Source organism: Ovis aries, chromosome 15 (genome assembly GCF_016772045.2).
Source record: "Ovis aries strain OAR_USU_Benz2616 breed Rambouillet chromosome 15, ARS-UI_Ramb_v3.0, whole genome shotgun sequence".
In the NCBI taxonomy this organism is placed as follows: domain Eukaryota; kingdom Metazoa; phylum Chordata; class Mammalia; order Artiodactyla; family Bovidae; genus Ovis; species Ovis aries.
In genome coordinates, this window is record NC_056068.1 from 28,438,755 (window position 1) to 28,463,916 (window position 25,162).

At 40.5% G+C, this 25,162-nt stretch overlaps 1 pseudogene; it reads left to right on the plus strand.

Moving 5' to 3' along the window:
• The first annotated feature begins 9,136 nt into the window (after window positions 1-9,136).
• Window positions 9,137-9,256, plus strand: LOC114118585 (small nucleolar RNA SNORA40; annotated as a pseudogene).
• Window positions 9,257-25,162: the final 15,906 nt, after the last annotated feature.

Below are 25,162 nucleotides of genomic sequence, written 5' to 3' on the forward strand. Positions count from 1 at the left end.
GGAAGAGACAATCTAGAAAGATCAAGACACCAGAGTTCACAGGATGAAGGTAAGCGCTACACAAAGAGAGAATCCCAGGGATTCACACAGGATCCCCCTAAAGTATTCACTAAGGCATGGGTCAATCATGTGTGTGAACAAGCTACCTGAAGCTGGAGAGAGAGTCATCTAAAAAGAATAGCAGGAACAGTATTCAGCATTCAAATGGGGCTGATATTAACAGCTGTGTCTGTTCCCATAACCTAGACTGGCAAAACTCATAATTCACAGGGCATTGACTAGAGAACTCAGGAAGGTCCTACCTCAGTAATGGGAAATAATTAGCCCCATACTGAGCACTGTTCTGGACTCACCTAACATGTCACCACATCAAGGCCAGAAGGGACCAAACTTCTTCCAAGAAACTTAACTGCTTCCCAGAATATTTATAGAAAAACAAAACTATCTGCATTCTGCAGGGTAAAATTTACAATGTCTGGAACCCAGTCAAACCTTACCAGACGTACAGAGGAGCAGAGAAACCTGACTCATAATGAAGAAGGTAAGTAATCAATTGAAACCCACCCAGAACTGACAAGAATGTTAGAATTGGCAAACAAAGACATTATAACTATATTTCACTTGTTCAAAATATAGGCAGAGTCATTCAAGATATAAAAATACCAAAGATATTTGGTATGTAAATATGAAATGTGATTAACAGCAGATCAGTTATTAGAAAGGAAAAAAATAATGCACTTGAAGACATAGCCACAGAAACTAAGCAAAATGAAGCACAGGGTATAAAAAGAATAAAGCAAATGAAAACAGCACCAGCGAGATGTAGGACAACTTTGAGCAACCTCCGGCATGTGTAATTAGAGTCCTCAAAGGCAAAAAGGGGAACTGAAAAAATATTTGAAGAGATATGACCAAAAATTTTCCAAGCTTGAAAAGCCCTTCAAATTATTTATTCAAATGATACACTTTCTTCCCTAAAAGGAGTTATGGTACCCATGGTTGATATCATAATCAATTTTCTTTTTCATCATAGTAAGGAAAGCCTAAACTATGCTAAAGCCTAAACTGTGCTGTGTCTAAGGGTCTCCTGCAGAGGTACAGGTCAGCAGTGGACTGCTGCAGGGGCAGGGGCTCTGGGTGCAATAGGCCTGGGATGGCATAAGACCTCTGGAGGAGGTCATCATTATCCCCACCATGGAGCCACCAGAACTTACACAGGACTGAGGAAACAGACCCTTGGAGGGCACAAACAAAAGCTTATGCACACCAGGACCCAAGAGGAAGGAGCACTAACCCCACAGGAGACTGACCCAGACTTGCCTGTGAGTGTCCAGGAGTCTCCGGTGGAGGCATGGGTCAGCGGTGGCCTGATGCAGGGTTAGTGTAGAAGTGGGTGCATGGGACCTTTTGAAGGAGGTCACCATTATCTTCATCACCTCCACCATAGCTCAGCCTCAGGTCAAACAACAAGGAGGGAACACAGGCCAGCAACAGAAAATTGCATTAAAGATATACTGAGCATGGCCCCACCCTTCAGAACAAGACCCAGTTTCCCCCTCTGTCAGTCTCTCCCATCAGGAAGCTTCCAGAATCTTCTTATCCTTCTCCATCAGAGGGCAGACAGAATGAAAACCACAATCACTGGAAACTAACCAATCTGATCCCATGGACCACAGCTTTGTCTAACTCAAGGAAACTATGAGCCATGCTGTGTAGGGCCACCCAAGACGGATGGATCATGGTGGAGAGTTCAGACAAAACATGGTCCACTGGAGAAGGGAATGGCAAACCACTTCAGTATTCTTGCCTTGAGAAACAGTATGAAAAAGTAAAAAGATAGGACACTGAAAGATGACCTTCCCAGGCCAGTAGGTGCCCAATATGCTACTGGAGATCAGTGGAAAAATAACTTCAGAAAGAATGAAGAGACAGAGCTAAAGCAAAAACAACACCCAGTTGTGTATGTGACTGGTGATGGAAATAAAGTCCAATGCTGTAAAGAGCAATATTGCATAGGAACCTGGAATGATAAGTCCATGAATCAAGGCAAATTCAAAGTGGTCAAACAGGAGATGGCAAGAGTGAACATCGACATTTTAGGAATCAGCGAACTAAAATGGACTGGAATGGGTGAATTTAACTCAATGACCATATCTACTACTGTGGGCAAAAATCCCTTAGAAGAAATGGAGTAGTCATCATAGCCAACAAAAGAGTCCAAAATGCAGTACTTGGATGCAATCTCAAAAATCACAGAATGATCTCTGTTCATTTCCAAGGCAAACCATTCAATATCACAGTAATCCAAGCCTGTGCCCCTAGCAGTAATGTTGAAGAAGCTGAAGTTGAACAGTTCTATGAAGACCTACAAGACCTTCTAGAACTAACACCCCAAAAAGATGTCCTTTTCATTATAGGGGACTGGAATGCAAAAGTAGGAAGTCAAGAGATACCTGGAGTAACAGGCAAATTTGGCCTTGGAGTACAGAATGAAGCAGGGCAAAGGCTAACACAGTTTTTCCAAGAGAATGCACTGGTCATAGCAAACACCCTCTTCCAACAACACAGGAGAAGACTCTATACATGGACATCACCAGATGGTCAATACCAAAATAAGATTGATTATATTCTTTGTAGCCAAAGATGGAGAACCTCTATACAGCCAGCAAAAAGAAGACCAGGAGCTGACTGTGGCTCAGACCATGAACTCCTTATTGCCAAATTCAGAGTTAAATTGAAGAAAGCAGGGAAAACCACTAGACCATTCAGGTATGGCCTAAATCAAATCCCTTATGACTATACAGTTCAGTTCAGTTCAGTCGCTCAGTAGTGTCCAACTCTTTTCAACCCCATGGACTGCAGCATGCTAGGCCTCCCTGTCCATCACCATCTCCCAGAGTTTACTCAAACTCATGTCCATTGAGTTGGTGCTGCCATCCTATCTCATCCTCTGTCATCCCCTTCTCCTCCTGCCTTCAATCTTTCCCCAGAATCAGGGTCTTTTCAAAAGAGTCAGTTCTTCGCATCAGGTAGCCAAAGTATTGGAGTTTCAGCTTTAGCATCAGTCTTTCTAATGAATATTCAGGACTGATTTCCTTTAGGATGGACTGGTTGGATCTCCTTGCAGTCCAAGGGACTCTCAAGAGTCTTCTCCAACACCACAGTTTAAAAGCGTGGTATTCTTCGGTATTCAGCTTTCTTTATAGTCCAACTCTCACAACCATACATACTACTGGAAAAACCATAGCTTTGACTAGACAGACCTTTGTTGGCAAAGTAATGTCTCTGCTTTTTAATAGGCTGTCTAGGTTGGTCATAATTTTTCTTCCAAGGAGTAAGCGTCTTTTAAATTTCATGGCTGCAATCACCATCTGCAGTGATTTTGAAGCCCCCCAAAATAAAGTCTGTCACTGTTTTCACTATTTCCCCATCTATTTGCCATGAAGTGATGGGACTGGATGCCATGATCTTCGTTTTCTGAATGTTGAGCTTTAAGCCAACTTTTTCACTCTCCTCTTTCACTTTCATCAAGAGGCTCTTTAGTTCCTCTTCACTTTCTGCCATAAGGGTGGTGTCATCTGCATATCTGAGGTTATTGATATTTCTCTCAGCAATCTTGATTCCAACTTGTGCTTCTTCCAGCCCAGCGTTTCTCATGATGTACTCTGCATAGAAGTTAAATAAGTAGGGTGACAATATACAGCCTTGATGTACTCCTTGCCCTACTTGGAACCAGTCTGCTGTTCCATGTCCAGTTCTAACTGTTGCTTCCTGACCTGCATACAGGTTTCTCAAGAGGCAGGGCAGGTGGTCTGGTATTCCCATCCCTTTAGGAATTTTCCACAATTTGTGGTGATCCACACTGTCAAGGGCTTTGGCATAGCCAATAAAGCAGAAATAGATGTTTTTCTGGATGATTATACAGTGGAAGTGACAAATAGATTCAAGGGATTAGATCTGATAGACAGAGTGCCTGAAGAACTATGAATGCAGGTTTGTGACATTGTACAGGAGGAAGTGATGAAGACCATCCCCAAGAAAAAGAAATGCAAAAAGGCAAAATGGTTGTCTGAGGAGGCCTTACAAATAGCTGAGAAAAGAAGAGAAGCTAAAGGCAAAGGAGAAAAGGAAAGATATACCCATTTGAATGTGGAGTTCCAAAGAATAGCAAGAAGAGATAAAGCCTTCTTCAGCGATCCATGCAAAGGAATAGAGGAGAACAATAGAATGGGAAAGACTAGAGATATCTTTCAGAAAATTAGAGATACCACGGGAACATTTCATGCAAAGATGAGCACAATAAAGGACAGAAACGGTATGGACCTAACAGAAGCAGAAGATATTAAGAAGAGGTGGCACGAATACACAGAAGAACTATACAGAAAATATCTTCTTCCAAGTTTAAGTTATTAGTTCAAAACTGAATAAATGGAGATGACATATCCAAAAAAACTATATCACCCTTGAAATAGTTTATATTAAGTTTCTTTTTATCAGTAGTTAAACAGAATTAACTGATATTTAAACTAACCCTAACTCAATACATCCATTAGCATCAGCTTGCAAGAGTACTCATACCTCTATTATCTACAGCAGGGAGGTATGCATCCATGTCCTAAAGCGGTTTCAGATCAGGAGGATATTTGTTTAAAATGAGATTATTCAAAATGGGAGTCCTACTTTGTACTCCTCCTAGTCGTTATTTGATAGGGGGTGAGGCATATCTCTTAACCTCCACTGTTACTGTTAAGATGCAAGTCTAATTAGAAGTCAGTAGCCATGTAGTCAAAGGCTAAAATAAGAGTCAGTACAATTGTGATCCTTTATGAGTCCTGGTCCCACAAAGGACCATCAGGCTCTAGGTGAAGAGATACATTCAGGACAACCCTTCCCTCCCCTTTCCCTTCCTGCTAGTAGCATCCCTGAGCAATGCTGATTGGCCCAAGTTCGCTAGCCAACTAGTGAGTCATAGTTGTGACACATTCCACTTCCTTCCTCTAGACATCTGGAGGGGTAGGCATCCAGTCTAGCCATCATGCTTTTCTCATTCATGCCCACGTACTCTCATTATGACAGTTTCCTGCCCTTGCATGCCAGAGCTGGTAAGTTTCAGCATTTGGATTGGGACTAAGAAAGATAAAAGCATCTGAATGCAGAGTTCCAAAGAATAGCAAGGAGAGATAAGAAAGCCTTCCTCAGGGATCAATGCAAAGAAATAGAGGGAAACAACAGAATGGGAAAGACTAGAGATCTCTTCAAGAAAATTAGAGACACCAAGGGAACATTTCATGCAAAGATGGGCTCGATAAAGGACAGAAATTGTATGGACCTAACAGAAGCAGATTTTCCCTGGTGGCTTAGAGGTTAAAGCATCCTCCTGGAATGCGGGAGACCCAGGTTCAATCCCTGGGTCGGGAAGATCCCCTGGAGAAGGCAGTGGCAACCCACTCCAGTACTCTTGCTTGGGGAATCCCATGGAGGGAGGAGCCTGGTAGGCTACAGTCCATGGGGTCGCAAAGAGTCGGACACAGCTGAGCGACTTCACTTCACTTCAATAGAAGCAGAAGATATTAAGAAGAGGTGGCAAGAATACACAGAAGAACTGTACAAAAAAGAGATTCATGATCCAGATAATCACGATGGTGTGATCACTCACCTAGAGCCAGACATCCTGGAATGTGAAGTCAAGCGGACCTTAGGAATCATCACTACAAACAAAGCTAGTGGAGGTGATGGAATTCCAGTTAAGCTATTTCAAATCCTGAAAGATGATGCTGTGAACGTGCTGCACTCAATATGCCAGCAATTTTGGAAAACTCAGCAGTGGCCACAGGACTGGAAAAGATCAGTTTTCATTCCAATCTCAAAGAAAGGCAATGCCAAAGAATGGTCAAACTACCACACAATTGCACTCATCTCACACGCTAGTAAAGTCATGCTCAAAATTCTCCAAGCCAGGCCTCAGCAATACGTGAACCATGAACTTCCAGATGTTCAAGCTGGTTTTAGAAAAGGCAGAGGAAAATTGCTAACATCTGCTGGATCATGGAAAAAGCAAGAGAGTTCCAGAAAACATTTATTTCTGCTTTATTGACTATGCCAAAGCCTTTGACTGTGTGGATCACAATAAACTGTGGAAAATTCTGAAAGAGATGGGAATACCAGACCACCTGACCTGCCTCTTGAGAAACCTACATGCAGGTCAGGAAGCAACAGTTAGAACTGGACATGAAACAACAGACTGATTCCAAATAGGAAAAGGAGTACATCAAGGCTGTACATTGTCACCCTACTTATTTAACTTCTATGCAGAGTACATCATGAGAAACGCTGGGCTGGAAGAAGCACAAGTTGGAATCAAGATTGCTGAGAGAAATATCAATAACCTCAGATATGCAGATGACACCACCCTTATGGCAGAAAGTGAAGAGGAACTAAAGAGCCTCTTGATGAAAGTGAAAGAGGAGAGTGAAAAAGTTGGCTTAAAGCTCAACATTCAGAAAACGAAGATCGTGGCCTCCAGTCCAATCATTTCATGGGAAATAGATGGGGAAACATGGAAACAGTGTCAGACTTTATTTTGGGGGGCTCCAAAATCACTGTAGATGGTGATTGCAGCCTTGAAATTAAAAGACACTTATTCCTTGGAAAGAAAGTTATGACCAACCTAGATAGCATATTAAAAAGCAGAGACATTACTTTGCCAACAAAGGTCTGTCTAGTCAAGGCTATGGTTTTTCCAGTAGTCATGCATGGATGTGAGAGTTGGACTGTGAAGAAGGCTGAGCACTGAAGAGTTGATGCTTTTGAACTGTGGTGTTGGAGAAGACTCTTGAGAGTCCCGTGGACTGCAAGGAGATCCAACCAGTCCATCCTAAAGGAAGTCAGTCCTGGGTGTTCATTGGAAGGACTGATGCTGAAGCTGAAACTCCAGTACTTTGGCCACCTCATGCGAAGAGTTGACTCATTGGAAAAGACTCTGATGCTGGGAGAGATTGGGGGCAGGAGGAGAAGGGGACGACAGAGGATGAGATGGCTGGATGGCATCGCCGACTCGATGGACATGAGTCTGAGCGAACTCCAGGAGTTGGTGATGGACAGGTAGGCCTGGCATGCTATGGTTCATGGGGTCGCAAAGAGTCGGACACGACTAAGCGGCTGAACTGAACTGAAGAAGGAGAAAAAAATGCCCCAAGGGTCTTCAGCCTTGGTGTCTGCTTCAGCCAAGTTTGCAAAACATGTCTGTGTGAACTTGAGGCACAAGATCTCTGATATAATGTTACTTCATTTTTAACATTGGTTTGTCTCTTGTTTTTGTATGTCTGTATCTAGATGGATAGATAGATAGATAATCTCCCCCAGAGATTTTCCATAGGATTTCAGCATTCCTGGAGACAACTAAAATATCATCTTAATTCCATCAATACCCCCTTTTTAAAAAACCTGTACATGCTGATTTTACAAAGAATCCTTAGCTTGTCCTTATATAAAATTCTAACAGAGGAAACTCAGGTCTGTAGTTTGTAAAGAAAAAATTGGCATAAAGTTTACTTAGAATAATAAAGAAGAAAAGACGATGTGATGAAAAAGGAAAAGAAGACTGAGAACAAAGTAGGGCAAAAAGGTAAAACTAGGAGGTGGGGAAAGAGAAGGAAGAGGAGGGAATTGAGAGGAGAAGAAAAACTAATTAGTGAACATGTAGTTTGGGGTGAAAATAGTAATTTCCCTTTTTGAAAACAGAATCAAAATGCAGAAGAATATGGCCAGTCAATATGTCAAATAGAATATAAATGGCATAGCAACCACATAACTAAATGGCATAGCAACCAAAGTGTAGCATGAGTATCTAAATAAAACCATATGCAAAAGAGAGGCAAAGACCTCTGCCTAGAACAAAGTATTACTCAGAGAATACAAGAAAATTCTTCAAAATAACTTCATTCCCTAGAACCACTTGCTTAAAACATGCATTAAAATAAAAGAAGCTTACAGGAAGAGAAAGATTAAGGAAACAAATTGAAGAGCACATGATACCATTATGGAGATAATAGATCCAATAGAGATAGAAAGTAAAAAAATTAGAGGTCATTAAAAACTAAACTACTAACAGAGGAAAAGCTTGAGAAAAGCACAGAGAATGGGGAGTAAAATACAAAATATTAAAGAAATTAGAGAAAAAGCTAATGTCTGTGGAAGACCAAGCTAATCCAACTAAAAAAAAGTTGACAAGCCTGAGGTAGAAAATCCAGTAAATTAAATAGAAAATATTTTCAAACATACAATACAAGAAAATTTCCCTGAATAGGGCAGGTGGGATAGAGAATGGCATCTGCAGTTTAAGTATAATGCCTACTGGGTTCTATTAATAGGAAAAATTAATTCAGAATACTCAAGATCACTGTCCATTGGAATTAAAGTTTTGTTCCAGTTACTAAGTTACCGTTTCTCAGCTTCAAGCCCAGCCTCTATATTCAGGCTTCTGAAGCTGCTGCTGGAACTCTGTAGACCATACTTCTCCTTGGCCAGCTGGGGGAGGTCCTGCCCATAGCAGGTGATATGAGACTGAAAGGCTCAAGGGTAAGGACGGGAGTTGCTCTGTTCTGTCTGCTTCCCATCATCTTCCTGCAGACGTCCTAGTACTGTCAGTAACACCCTTTGCTTCTTTTTCACCCCAGAAGTTTTTTCTACAAGTAGTTGGGTACAGTTTTCAGTTTTTCCAAGTTCATAAAACCAGTCTGATTATTTCCTCCACTCCACTGCTGAAGTATGATTGCTCAATTGCTCAGTCATGTCCGACTCTGAAGCAGGTTGCCATTTCCTACTCCAAGGGATTTTCCCAACCCAGGGATCAAACCCACGTCTCTTGTGTCTCCTGCATTGGCAGGTGGATTCTTTACCACTTCACCACCTGGGAAGAAGTATGAGCACCAGATGGCCAAAGTCCCCTTCCCCAGAGGTCTGAGGTTCTCCTCCAAGCTCCATATCTTAATACTTCCAGATTCTTTCTTTTGCTTTCCCAGTCCTAGTGGTAGTAGCTCTTCTTGCAATTGCTACTTCCATGATATCCCTCTGCCTCTTCAGTTTTCTAGTTAGCAATTCTCTATAATAAATTCTCTCTGTTAAAATACCTAGTAATAGCACTTGTGTTTGTTTTTGTTAAGCTTGGGGGCAAAGACTTATACACAGATGCAAAAATAAACCCTCTTTTACAACTCATTGTTTAGGATGAGTTTTGAGACAGGTAAGAAGGAACATGATACCTAAAACAGATTCAAATGATAGGGGTGTACTGATGAACTTAAAAATTGCTTCCAGGACTGTAGTTGTAGTTGCTAAGTGGTGTGTATCTCTTTTTGACCGAATGGACTGCAGTACGCCAGGCTTCTCTGTCCTTCACCATCTCCCAGAGTTTGCTCAAACTCATGTCCATTGAGTCAGTGATGCCATCCAACCATTTCATCCTCTGTCATCCCCTTTTCCTCCTGCCCACAATCTTTCCCAGCATCAGGGTCTTCCCCAGTGAGTAGGCTCTTCACATCAGGTGTCAAAGTATTAGAACTTCAACTTCAGCATCAGTTCTTCCAATGAATATTTAGGACTGATTTCCTTTAGGATTGACTGGTTTGATCTCCTCACTGTCCAGGGGACTCTCAAGAGTCTTCTACGGAACCATAGTTCAAAAGCATCAATTCTTCTGCACTCATCTTTCTTTATAGTCAAACTCTCACATCCATTCATGACTACTGGAAAAACCATAGCCTTGACTAGATGGACCTTCTCTTCTTGCCTTCAATTTTTCCCAGTATCAAGCTCTTTTCCAGTGAATCAGCTCTTTGCATCACGTGGCCAAAGTATCAGAGTTTCAGCTTCAGCATCAGTCCTTCCAATGAATATTCAGGACTGATATCCTTTAGGATTGACTGGTTTGACCTCTTTGCAGTCCAAGGGACTCTCAAGAGTCTTCCCCAGTACCCCAGTTTGAAAGCATCACTGGGAGGAGAAGGCTGCAGCACTCAGCCTTCTTTACGGCCCAGCTCTCACACCCATACATGACTACTGGAAAAACCATGCAGTTTAGTCCTCAGTCTTGTCCAACTCTTTGTGACCCCGTGATCTGTCCATGGAATTCTCTAGGCAAGAATCCTGGAGTGGGTTGCCATTCTCTTCTCCAGGGTATCTTCCCAACCAGGATCAAATCCCGGTCTCCTGCATTGCAGGCAGATTCTTTACCATCTACACTAATAGGGAAGCCATAGGAAGCACTAGGAAAAACCATAGCTTTGACTATATGGACCTTTGTTGGCAAAGTGATGTCTCTGCTTTTTAATACACTGCCTAAGTTTGTCATAGCTTTTCCTCCAAAAGCAAGCATCTTTTAATTTGGGGGCTGCAATCACTTATCTGCAGTGATTTTAGAGCCGAAGGAAGTAAAATCTGCCACCATTTCCACTTTTTCCCCATCTATTTGCCATGAAGTGGTGGGACCAGATGCCATGATCTTCATTTTTGAAAGTTTGTTGACTTTTAAGCCAGCTTTTTCACTCTCCTCTTTCATCCTCAACATGATGCTCTTTAGTTCCTCTACACTCTCAGCCATTAGAGTGGTATCATCTGCATATCTGAGGTTGTTGATATTTCTCCCAGCAATCTTGATTCCAACTTATGATCCATCTAGCCCAGCATTTTGTATGATGTACTCTGCATGTAAGTAAGCAGGGTGACAATATGTAGCCTTGATGTACTCCTTTCCCAATTTTGAACCAGTCCATTGTTCCATGTCTGGTTCTAACTGTTGCTTCTTGACCTACATACAGGTTTCTCAGGAGACAGGTAAGGTGGTCTGGTATTCATTTCTTTAAGAATTTTCCACAGTTTGTGTGACCCACACAGTCAAAGTCTTTAGCACCAAGACAAACACGAATGGTGTGCCTCTTGCTAGGATGCTATATGAAGAACACAGCATCACTTCCGTGACGAGTTTGCCAAAGATGCGAGACCCGAGTCCAGGCATGAAGAGACATTATACAAACCCAAACTGAGGCCATTTTAGGAAATAGCTGACCTGCAGTCTTCCAGTGCAAAGGTAAAAAAAAAAAAAAAATCAAAAGAAGATTGAGGAAATGTTCCATACGGAAGCAGGCTAGAAAGACCAGAGAACTAAATGCAACCTTTGATTCTGAACTGAATTCTTATGCTATAAAAGCCATTATTGGGGCAATTGACAAAACTTGAATAATAAAATGATGAGATAGATTAGATTTAATTTTCTGATTTTGATCATCGCATCGTGGCTATGCAGGGAATTGTCTTTGTAAGGAACAGACTCTAGAGTATTGAGGTGTAATGGGACATTAGGTCAAAAACTTACAATTAAATCATTCAGGGAGAAAAAGTTTTCATTTACTTTTTTTAAGATATAGTTCCAACTTTTCTGTAAATTTTTACTCATTTCAAAATAAAATTTGATAATTTTTATATGCAATTGGTCTCTATTTACTGATTTACAAATCTCCAAGATATTTTATAAATGAAAAAGCAAAGTTTAAGTGGATACAGTATATGTCTTTTTGTATACTTTTCAAATATGTGTATTTCTATTTCATTATATATATATATAATGTTTTGGAAAAATGCAGAGGAAAGAGTTTGTGATGATCTGGGAGGGGGTGGTAGTGGGAAGGAGCTTTCATTTTTCATTTTATATCTTCCTACATGGTTTAGAGTTTTGCTACAGGTACCAGGTACATTACCAGGTACCAGAACTGACTCACTGAAAGTCCCTGGTGCTAGGAAAGATTGAAAGCAGGAGGAGAAAGGATGAGATGGTCAGATGCCATCACCAACTCAATGGACATGAGTTTGAGCAAACTCCAGGAGATAGTGAGGACAAGGAAGCCTGGTATGCTACCGTCCATGGGGTCACAAAGAGTCAGACACAGCTGAGCGACTGGACAACAACAATCAGATGCATGTATTAGTCTAATTTAAAAAAAAAAAAACAACCACAGGAGTTTTCTGGAAGGTGAGATTATGTTCCATTTTTGTTTTTCTTTATATTCTTATAAAATCAAAACAATAAATATTATATAAACATTTGGATATACACACATTATAAATTCTTTTCTGTTTATAATTAGGGTAAAAGGTTAATAAGGATCAGATAGCATCATCAATTAAGCCATTCTGAATAATTTTGATGGCAGAAAGTCTTCCTGGAGTTTTATTTACTTAGGCTTTTTAACTTAAAGATCTGTATGAAGAACTGTCCTTGGCTACTGAATAGCAAGGATTGTATCTATGTTTTATTGAAGTACAGTTGATTTACAAGGTTGTGTTAGTTTTTGGTGTATAGTAAAGTGATTCAGTTATACAAATATACATATTCTTTTATATTTTTTCCATTGTGGTTTATTATAGGATATTGACTATAGTTTCCTGTGCTATAAGTAGGACCTTGCTTTAACTATTTTATATATAGTAGTTACTACTTACTAACCCCAAACTCCTAATTTGTCTCTCCACCAACCTCTTTCTCCTCGGGCAAACATAAGTTTGTTTTCTGTATCTGCGAGTCTATCTCTGTTTCATAAATAAGTTCATTTTTGTCTTATTTTAGATTCCATGCATGTAATATCATACAGTATTTGTCTTCCCCGTTCTGCCTTACTTCAATCAGTATGACGCTTGCTGAGTCCGTCCCTGTTGCTGCACATGGCATTATTTCATTCCTTTTCATGACTGAATGGATTCCCTTGTGTGTATCCCACCATGTCTTCTTTATCTGCTCACCTGTCAACGGACGTTTAGGTTGCTTCCATATCTTAGCTATCCAGTTAGCAAGGACTCTAGAACGTATAGACTTCAAGGCAGTTATCTCAGAGCTATAAGAAAAGCATTTTCTCACTTATTAATTTAGATCCATACCTCCAATTACTTCACTCACCAAAACCTCTGTGGGATATGTTTTAAAATCTACTCTCTTGCTTGACAAGCATACTCCAGTGATTTGAGAGGTAATAAGTTTAAATAGGATTGGGGGGGGGGGGTTTTCTCCATACTAAATAGGATTTAGATTTGATAAACTCCTGTGTATTTTCGTCCATATCCCTTTATGTGCTGCCTTATTAACACAGTCAACGGGCTTTTCCCATTATTGTTATTGTCGCTGCTGTTTTGATTTCCTGATAATGTCCATGTAAAATCAAGAAACTCTGGAGCAAGGCTCACATTTACTCAAACATGGAATGGTTAAAACAGATTTTAGCTTTTGGTGATCTTTTGATAAGAGATGAAGTGAGAAGCCTCCCTCTCTCAAGCCACTTAAAGATGAAAGTTTTCAAACGGCACCTCAGGGGAAAGTTTACATGAAGTTTTAGAAGATTGTCAGCAAGAAATCACTTGCAGAATTCTAGAATCACTTTGCAATATCGAACAGAGATTAAGAAGAGAAAGACAAATGCCATATGAAAACACTTTTAGGTAGAATCTAAAACATGCACAAATGAACCTATCTACAAAACAGAACCAGACTCAGATATAGAGAACACACTTGTGGTTGCCAAGAGGGTCGGGAGAGGGACGGCCCGGGAGTTTGGGGTTAACAGATGCAAACTATTACATTTAGGATGGATAGACAACAAGATCCTACTGCATAACACAGGGAATTATAGTCAATATCCTGTAATAAACCGTAAGGGAAAAGAATATGAAAAAGGATATATATATATATATATATATATATATATATATATGAAAGGGAAAGTGCTACTTGCTCAGTTGTGTCCAACTCTTTGCAACCCCATGGACTGTATGTAGCCTGCCAGGCTTCTCTGTCCATAGGATTCTCTAAGTAAGACTAGTGGAGTGGGCTACCCCATTCCAGTATATATACAGATATACTGGTGGCTCAGATGGTAAAGCATCTGTCTGCAATAGAGGAGACCCGGATTTGATTCCTGGGTTGGGGAGATCCCCTGGAGAAGGTGGTTACCCATTCCAGTATTCTTGCTTGGAGAATTCCACGAACAGAGAAACCTGGCAGGCCACTGTCCATGGGGGTCGCAAAGAGTCAGATACAACTGAGCAACTAACACTTTCACTACTTTTTTCAGTGGATATATATATATCCGTTCTTTTTCATACTCTTTTCCCTTATGGTTTATCAGAGAACATGGAATATAGTGCCATGTGCTATACAGTGGAAACTTGTTGTTTAATCTGTTTGAAATGTAATTGTTACCATCTATTAACACCAAACTCCCAGGCCGTCCCTCCCCCACCCCACCTTGGCAGCCGTAAGTATGTTCTCTACACCTGTGAGTCTGTACTTCAATTTAAAAAAAACGAACAGAGATCAAGAGTTTGGGCGCTGGTGCCAAAAACACACGAGTTTGAGTCTCAGCTTAACATTTACTTACAATGTGTCCTTGAGCAAGGAACTTAATCTTTCCAAAACTCAGTTTACTTATCTAGAAAATGGAAATAAAATTATCTACTCTATGAAATTATCATAGAATTTTTTGAAAATAATATAATCTACCACAAAGAAAACACTTAATCAGTACCAACAGTAGCAAGTATTGTTGTTGCTGTCGATTACTTTAAAAAAATTATTGCTTTCTCCATCCATATTCTCAATATCATGTGCTCGTATATGGTTAAAACAGACTCACAGACCACAGTGTCAAGAGTAAAAGGCCTTTTTTCATATGTGCCATGATATTCATCACAAGAATCTTAAGAAGAAAAAGGGGCCAGCAACATTATCACAACACTAGCCCAAGGATAGAGATGTTAGTGAAACTTCCTTTGGAATAAGTGTTCACCAGTCTGCTCATTACTAAGATCGGGTTTTAGAAATACCAATATAAGTGGGGAGGAGTTTTCTTTTTAAATTTACAACTTTTCCTCTGGTTCCATATCAGCTGTAAGTAGACCCCGCCAAGGGCCACCCTCATAGCTCTGGCGTTCAGTGCTCTAAAGAACATTGTTCCCACACTCAACAAGTATTTGTGGAGTCCCTGCTCTGTGTCAGGTCCTATGCTAAACACTGGGTCAAGGCAGACAGAAACCCTGGCTTCATATGCTAATATGCTATGGGGAAATTGAAAGACTGACTCTTTGCAACCTCATGAACTGTAACCACCAGGCTCCCCTGTCCACGGAGTTCTCCAGGCAAGAATCCCAGAGTGGGTAGCCATTCCCTTCTCCAGGGGTTCTTCCCAACCCAGAGATTGAACCAGTTCTTCGGCATTACAGGCAGATTCTTTATCATCTCAGCCACCAGGGAAGCCCATACTATGAGGAGGGGTTTGTTAAACAGATAATCATCCTATTAATCAGCTGATCAAAAACACACATTCTAGGGACTTCCCTGGCAGTCCAGGGATTAAGAGCCCACACTTACACTGCAGGGGATCTAGGAACTAGATCTCACATACCACAAGTAAGATCCGGTGCAGCCAAATAAATAAATAAACATTAAAAAAAAATTCTGTGAAGAAGTAGAAAGTGTCAGGGTGTCATTAGAATAGGAATACCTGAACTATTCTGGGAGGTTAGGGAAAGTTTCCTAGAGGAGGTGACATTTAGGTAAGATCTGAATCAGGAAAGAACAGCACGTAAGTCAGAGAACATGTACAGCGGGCCTGAAATAGGAGAGAGTATGTTAAATGCACAATAAAAATTTGCAAGACTAGGGTGAGACTATGAATATGTTGGTGAAAGGCAGAGGGGTGGGGTGGAACAGGAAGTGGGGCTCAGAGTGAATGAGACATGAGAAGAAGTGAAAGAGAAGAATGGGGTCTTGGAGACCATGTCAAGGACTTTTGTACTTTGTTGTAAGAACAATGGAAAATCACTCAAGCAGCTAAGTGGTATTATATTATGACAAAATGAGCTCTTTCTAAAAACCACTCAGTCTGACTGCCATGTGCAGAATAAATTAGAGGAGAGCAAAAACAGAAGCTAGGTTGACCGGTTGGGTGGCAAGAGAACTTGGGTAATTATTATCTCTGCCTAACAACACATAGAATAAGTAATCTAAACATCCAGACATCTGAACAGGTAGCTTTGGTGGAAATAGTATTAGGCTCACAATCAGTTAATTAAGAAACTAGGTTGGATCAAAGCATGCTTTTATTGCCTTAGTAGAGGAGCTACGGGGCAACCTCTTAAGGTTAGCTCAAGAATAAAGGAGCCGGAGAGGTAAAATTCTAGCACAAGATCTACTGACCCACACCCATTGAAACTAGTGAAAAATATTTTGAATAAACAATCATTTAAAACTCTCTAAGGTCTTCCCTGGTTGTCCAATGTTTAAGAATCTGCCTGCCAATGTAGGGGACGCAGGTTTGATCCCTAGTCCGGGAAGATCCCACATGCCAAGGGACAACTAAGCCCATGACCACAACTACTGAAGCCCAAGCTCTAAAGCCTGTGATCTGCAAAAAGGAAACCCACCACAATGAGAAGCATGTGCACCGCGACTGGAGAAAGCCCATGCACGGCAACGAAGACCCAGCACAGCCAAAAGTGAAAATAATATCAGTTTTTAAAACAAACTCTGTAAGCAGTTCTAAGGCTTCAATTACTGTTGAGTGTGTGAAGAAACATCCATTCAAGGAAATCTATGAAAATTTGGTAAGAAAAGCAAGAAGTTGCGGTATTTGAACCAAGGCCTTGGCCTCCCTCCTTTCACTCAGCTCAGCAAGAAAGAAACTCCACTCCAGGCTGCTGATTTCATGAACACAGGACTTCCTCTCCCCATGGTAACCAATTAGAGGACTTTCTTCCTAGAAGGATCAGGACTTTGGCATTTCTCATCCTGTCCCCAGCTACTATTGCTAAGGCTAAGTCGCAGGTAAGTCCAGTTGAGAAGCGGTGGGTCTCCCTCTTCTACCCACTCCCATCTCGTGAGACGGAGGCTCTAGCTTGGGTATGGCATGCTGAGACTCTTGGAGCCTCGACTGCCCTTGATTTAACTCATGAGACAGTGGCTTCACATGAGGAGAGGCCAGCCCAGAGGATCTCAGACTGCTTGCTCTCACCTCCTGATTATTCAGTTCCTAGAGTAGTGTTCTTGCCTGGAGAATCCCAGGGACGGGGGAGCCTGGTGGGCTGCCGTCTATGGGGTCGCACAGAGTCGGACACAACTGAAGCGACTTAGCAGCAGCAGCAGCAGAGTATTATTACTCAGAGAGAGATTTGCCATTGTTTCCATCCCCAGCTGCACAGCTACAAAGATTTTTCTGAGGGGAAAGCAGACCGTAAAACAGATAGCTCAGCAGGTCTTCGCAAAAGAGCTGACTTTCCTTGCAAAAGAGCATGGAAAAGTTCAAACTTAATGTTTGCTCTCAAGACAGAGGAGCGACTTCACTTTCACTTTTCACTTTCACGCATTGGAGAAGGAAATGGCAACCCACTCCAGTGTTCTTGCCTGGAGAATCCCAGGGACGGGGGAGCCTGGTAGGCTGCCGTCTATGGGGTCGCACAGTCAGACACAACTGAAGCAACGCAGCAGCAGCAGCAGCAGTGGAGTTTATAGAAGAAAGAAAATAGAGAGATTTAATGGATTTAATGAAGATATAACCCAGAATACAGGCTGGATAGTTTGTAGAAGAGAATCAGGAAATAAAACAGCTAAGAGGAACCCACTGAGGTCAGAATAAATCTCAAATACATACTTCAAAATCTATTCCTTCAAAAGAGTCACAGTTTGATTGGATTCATTTATAGAGCAGTTTGCACTGCAGAGCACCATTGAAAACATTAGAGCTATTAACCAGCAGTTAGTGGAATTTAACAGCTGGGTATATTCAAGATAAGCAAGAAAGTTCTACAAATACCATCATTCAAGGAACTGTGGGCACACTCAAAGCTACATCTCCCCAAGGAACAGCATCAAAGGCCAAATACTGATGCAGAAAAATAGACTTCACTAAAACCATCACTTCACTAAAACCAGATAATTAAGAATCCACCTTCCAATGCAGGGGATATGCGTTCAATCCCTGGTTAGGGAACTAAGATCCCCCATGCTCTAGGGCAACTAAGCCACATCTATAGAGCCCACTTACTCTGGAGCCCATACTCCACAACAGGAAAGGCCCAGGCACCACAATAAATGATCTTGCGTGTACCAAAACTAAAACCTGATGCAGCCATAAATAAATAAATAATTTTTAAAAGAAGGAATGTTCAGAGAACTAAAGAAAAGCATGTTAGGCCGCTGCTCTTCCCGCGCCGGGTAGGGCGGCCACGGTGCTGACGGGCCCTGAGGGACAGCGCTTAGCTAACCGGCTCCACCTCCTCGAGGTCTCGCATCACTCTGCAGGATGTCAAGGGTGCAGAGGGGCGTGCTATGTGCTTAGCTATTATAGCATTTGATGAGCTGAAGACTGACTACAAGAATCCTATAGCCCAGTGTAATACAATGCCCTGAATCCTCTTGTCCTTCCAGAGCACCTCATCCATGCTTTCTTCTGTGTCGTGTTTCTTTGTGCAGCAGAGTGGCTTACACTGGGTCTCAATATGCCCCTCTTGGCATATCATATTTGGAGGTATATGAGTAGACCAGTGATGAGTGGATCAGGACTCTATGATCCTACAACCATCATGAATGCAGATATTCTAGCATATTGTCAGAAAGAAGGACGGTGCAAATTAGCTTTTTATCTTCTAGCATTTTTTTACTACCTATATGGCATGATCTATGTTTTGGTGAGCTCTTAGAACAACGCTTAGAAGAATTGGTCCAGTTAAGTGCATGCAAAAAGCCACCAACGAAGGGATTCTATCCAGCAAGATCCTGTTTCCAAGAGTAGCCTATGGAATCTGATCAGTTACTTTAAAAATGACTCCTTATTTTTTAAATGTTTCCACATTTTTTGCTTGTGGAAAGGCTGTTTTCATATGTTATACTCGGATAAAGAATTTAAATGGAATTACGTATAAATTAATATAAAATGATACCTCTGGTGTCGACAGGTTTGAACTTGCACTCCTTAAGGAACAGCCATAATCCCTTGAATGATTGCTTTAATTATTGACTGTCCTTAGTCCATTGGAAGCTTTCGTTTATAGGAACTTGTAAGGCTCATTTTGGTTTTATTGAAATGCCATTTAATTATAAATTAGCTGTAGATATCAGGTGCTTCTGATGAACTGAAAATATGTATCTGACCTGTGGGAAACTTCATGGTTTTCCTTATCTATCATGTAGGTGATTATATATGGATGCATTAAAAAAATAAGAGTGGGATTTTTTTCCCCTTGGACTTGAAATACTATCCCTGTATATTGCGTGAATGAGAGATTTCCCCATATTTCCACCAGAGTAATATACTTGCTTTAATTCTTCAGCATAAGTGAACATGATATAAAAATACACACTGACTTACTTGTGAAGAATGCATTTAAAGCTATTTTAAATGTGTTTTAATTTGTGAGACTTTACTTATTAAGAAATTGGATACTAAATGTTCTAATCTGGTGGTAAAGGTATTCTTAAGAATTTGCAAGTCCTTTAGATTTTCAAAACCGAATGAGAGAGAACATTGTATAACCATCCTGCTGTTCCTTTACTGCAATACAATAAAACTCTCAAATTAAGACTTATTTTCAGTGCATTGTTTTAAAGATTTTAAATAGCTATTTCTTAAACTTGCTTATTCCAAATAAAGACATATCACTGTCAATTTTTTAAGAAGATAGTAGAGTATTACTTTTTTGTTTTTTAATATCAGGCTTGGATCTAAAAAGGACAATTTTTAAATGGTTAAGTACATTACCGTCTGTTGTCGCTTGACAAGATTCATAAACACTGACGGCATAGCATCATCATTTTTCTAATTAAAATTATTGTGAAACTTAAAAAAAAAAAGAAAAGCATGGTAAAGAAGTAAAGAAAGAAATAGCAATGCCTCAGCAAATGAAGGATATCAATAAACCAATGAAAATTGTTTAAAAAAAATTGAAATTCTAGAGTTGAGAAATACAGTGAGTGAAATAAAAAAATCTTTAGAAGGGTTCAACATATTTGAACTGGCAAAAATAATTAAAGGACTTTAATCACTAGAGCAATAGAGATTGTTGTGGTTCAGTTGCCAATCCCATGGACTGCAGCATGCCAGGCTTCCCTGTCCTTCACTATTTCCTGGAGTTTGCTCAAATTCACATCCATTGAGTCAGCGAAGCCATCCAACCATTTCATCCTCTGTCATCCCCTTTTCCTTCTGCCCTCAATCTTTCCCAGCACCAGGGTCTTTCCCAGTGAGTAGGCTCTTCACATCGGATGCCCAAAGTATTGGAACTTCAACTTCAGCATCAGTCCTTCCAATGAATATTCAGCACTGATTTCCTTTAGGATTGACTGGTTTGATCTCCTTACTGTCCAAGGGACTTTCAAGAGTCTTCTCCAGCACCACAGTTTGAGAGCATCAATTCTTCCATGCTCAGCCTTCTTTATGGTCCAACTCTCACATCTGCACATGACTACTGGAAACCAAAGTTTTGACTAGACGGACCTTTGTAGGTAACATGATATCTCTGCTATGTTGTCTAGGTTGGTCATAGCTTTTCTTCCAAGGAGTAAGTGTCTTTTAATTTCATGGCTGCAGTCACCATCTGCAGTGATTTGGGAGACGAAGAAAACAAAGTCTCTCACTGTTTCCATTTTTCCCCATCTATTTGCCATAAAGTGATGGGACTGGATGCCATGATCTTAGGTTTTTGAATGTTGAGTTTTTAAGAAAGCTTTTCCACTCTCCTTTTTCACCTTCATCAAGAAACTCTTTAGTTCCTCTTCATTTTCTGCCATTAGAGTGGTTTCATCTGCATAGCTGAGGTTATTGATACTTCTCCGGGCAATCTTGATTCCAGCTTGTGCTTCATCCAGCCGGCATTTGGCATAATGTACTCTGCATTTAAGTTAAATGATCAGGGTGACAATATACATCTCAATAGATGCAGAAAAAGCATCTGACAAAATCTAACACCCTTTCATGATAAAAACACTCAACAAACTAGGAAGAAACTTCCCCAAACTTGATAAAAGGCCTTTATGAGAAACCCACAGCTATTACCAGGTGTAATGGTAAAAACACTGGATGATTTCCTCCTGAGATTAAGAATAAAACAAAGATGCCCATTCTTGCCACTTCTATTCAACGTTGTACTGGAGGTTCTAGCCAGGGCAGTTAAGGTAGTAAGAAGAAGTAAGTGGCATTCACATTGGAAGAGAAGAAATTAAGCTGTTTCTAGCCACAGATTATATCTTATACATAAAAATCTAAGAAATCCACTAAAAAAAAACCATTAGAACTAATAAGCAAGTTCAACAAGATTGCACGATAGAAGATCAATATACAGGACTGCTGTCGTCACATACACTTGCAATGAAAAATTCAAAAATGAAATTAAGAAAATATTAATTCACAAAAACATCAAACATTAAAATGCTTAGAAATAAATTTAATGAAATAAGTGTAAAACTTATACTCTGAATATTACAAGTCATTGTTGGGAAAAAGATAAAGATCTAAACAAAAGGGAAAACATCCTTGTTCATGAATCAGAACACTTAACATTAAGATGGCAATATTCCTCAAAGTGACCTACAGATTCGGTGCATCCAATCAGAGTCCCAAAGACCTCCTTAAAGAAATCGACAAGCTGACTCTAAAATCTACACAGAATTGCAAGGGACTTGGAATGGTTAAAGCAGACCTGAAAAATAAGAAAAAGTAGAGGGACTCAAACCTCCCAATTATAAAATTTACTACAGACCAGTGGTAATCAAGACAGTGTGGTCCTACACAAGGATAAACACGTAGATCTGTGGAATAGAATTGAGAATCCAGGGATAAACCCATGCACATATAATCAATTGATTCTTTTTTTTTTTTTTTTTACTAAAATGCCAAAGCTATTCAATGGAGAAAGAATGGTCTTTCCAATAATGATGCTGAGACAACTGCATGGCCACATGAGAAAGTGAAGCTTAACTCACACCATATACAAAAATTAACTCAAATGGGTCAAAAACCTAAATGTAAGAACTAAAACTATAAAACTCTTAGAACAAAATATAGGGGAAATTTTTTATTACCTTGAATTTGGCAAATAATTCTTAGATAAGACACCCAAAGCATAAAGTGTGAGAGAAAAATAGATAAATTGAACTTCATTAAAATTCAAAACTTTGGTGCTTCAAAAGACAGCATGAATAAAGTGAAAGAGGCCCCACATAGACTGGGAGAAAATATTTGCAAATTACATATCTGATAATAACTCTAATGACTTAATTATTAAAAAACAATTTTAAAAGGAGCAAAGGATCTGAATAGATGTTTCTATGTGCTTACCAGGTGGTATTAGTGGTAAAGAATCTGCCTGCCAATGCAGGAGATGCACAAGACACATTTTCAATCCCTAGGTTGGAAAGATCCCCTAGAGGAGGAAAATGGCAACCCACTTTAGTATTCTTGCCTGAAAAATTCCGTGGACAGAGGAGCCTTGCAGGCTACAGTCCGTGGGGTCATAAATAGTCGGACACAACTGAGCAAATGAGCACGCATACATGCATAAGGAAGATATATTCATGGCCAATGAGCACATGAAAAGACACTCTCAACATTATTAGTCATTAGGGAAATGCAAACAAGAACCACAGTGAGATACCATGTCACATCCACCAGGATTGCTAGATTCCAAAAGTCAAATAGTAAGTGTTGATGAGAATGTAGAGAAATCAGAACCTTCATAGAGAGCTGTTGGGAATGTAAAACAGTGCAGCCAGTTTGGAAAATATCTGGCCATTTCTCAAACAATGTGTCATCACATGTTCTAGCAATTCCACTCCTGGATATACACCACAAAGAAATGAAAACTACACCCACACAAAAACTCAGATATGAATGTTTTTAGGAGCATCATTCATCCTAACTGAAAAGTAGGAAAACCTCAATATCAATCAACAGACAAATGGATAAATGAAATGTGGTATGTCCATACAAGAAATTGTTATTTGGTTAAAAACAAGAATGAAGTACTAATACATGCTACAGCTTGGATGAACCTTGAAAACCTTATGCTAAGTGAAAGAAACCAGTCACATATTACATGATTCCATTCATTTGAAAGTCTTAAGTAGGAAAATCTATAGAAACAGATAGTAGATTGTTGCTTGCTTTAGGGTGGGAGGCAGAAGGGAAAGGGGTTTATAGCTAAAGCATTTTTTGGGGGAGGGGTTCTAAAATCAACTTTATGTCCCAAATTGTGTGAGAGAGGCAGTTCAGTTCAGTTCAGTTGCTCAACCATGTCCAACTCTTTGCGACCCCATGGACTGCAGCACGACAGGCTCCCCTGTCCATCACCAACTCCTGAAGCTTACTCAAACTCATGTCCACTGAGTTGGTGGTGCCATCCAACCATCTGATTCTCTGTCATCTCCTTCTCCCTCCTTCAATCTTTCTCAGCATCGGGGTCTTTTCCAATGAGTCAGTTCTTCACCTCAAGTGGCCAAAGTATTGGAGCTTCAGCTTCAGCATCAGCCCTTCCGATGAATATTCAGGACTAATTTCCTTTAGGATAGACTGGTTGGATCTCCTTGCCATCCAAGGGACTCTCAAGGATCTTCTCCAACACCACAGTTCAAAAGCATCAGTTCTTCAGCGCTCAGCTTTCTTTATAGTCCAACTCTCATATCCATATATGACTACTAGAAAAACAAGAGCATTTTGGGGGCAGTGAAAATATGCTGTATGACCCTATAATATTGAATCCATGTCATTTATATATATATCAAAACCCACAAAAATGTACGACACCCAAAGTGAGCCCTAATGTAGATTGTAGACCTTGGGTGATATTGATGTGTCAACATAAGTTCATCAGTTACAGGAAGTGTCCCCTTCTGGTGGGTGATGTTGATAATGAGGGAAGCTATGCATTATGGAGTCAGGGCTGATGCTGCTGCTAAGTCGCTTCAGTCGTGTCCGACTCTGTGCGACCCTATAGACGGGAGCCTGCTAGGCTCCCCCGTCCCTGGGATTCTCCAGGCAAGAACACTGGAATGGGTTGCCATTTCCTTCTCCAGTGCATGAAAGTGAAAAGTGAAAGTGAAGTCGCTCAGTTGTGCCAGACGTGTAGCAACCCCATGGACTGCAGCCTACCAGGCTCCTCCATCCATGGGATTTTCCAGGCAAGAGTACTGGAGTGGAGTGTCATCGCCTTCTCCAATGGAGTCAGGGGAATATAGGAAATTTCTGTACCTTCCCTTCAATTTTGCTGTAAACCTAAACTTCTCTAAAACTAAATTCTCAATTAAAAATAAACTAGACTTGTTTGTTTACTGCCCTCCCCTCACAAATTTTAACCTCATTTTCCCCTGTCATTCAATCCAATTTCATGAATGACTAGATAGAGAATTTCAGGCAGATCTTCCTAACTCTTCTTGGCCACAAGACTGCTGGCTTTAGTGGTATGAGATCAAGGAATGAGACTTGGAGTTGAGCCATCTAGAGGGTGAAATTTTTTTACCTTGGGCAAGATCAAGTTTCAATCCTCATCTTTGTCAACATGGAGATTAAAATTTTACCTTTGCATGGTTACTGTGAAGAAAAAGTGAGATGTGTGTGCAAAGAGGGGAGTAGTACAGTTTCTGACACAGTATATACTCAATGTTACTTTCATTCTCTGAAGATGGATATTTCTAGGACAGCATTAGAGTGTTGGCAGCTTTGCATCTGTTTAACAACTGCCTCTGACCCCCAGGACAGAAATCAGCTGACACCAAGCCACGTGATCCACACTGATCGCCACCTACCGAAGTTGCTCAAAAGTCTACTTTTGAACCCTAACACAAGAATGAAGGTGGGCAGAAATGGTCTCCTGAGAAATCACCATCTCCGTCAATACCAAATGGGGCTGAGGGCTGGGCCCCTTTCTCTTTAAGCGATGTGACATGACCAGATATTACTTTTAGATTAGATGGTTGTGTGGTGTCTGTTGAGGCACACAGGAAGATAAGCATCACCTTCTGTACCGACGGTAGAGCATATGAAGAACCGGGAGGTGACCTCAAGAAATTTTAAGTGCTGGTTCCCGCCCATGCAGAAGAGCAGTCTAAAGTCAAGTGGTTCTCTGCCTACGCAGCCCTGAG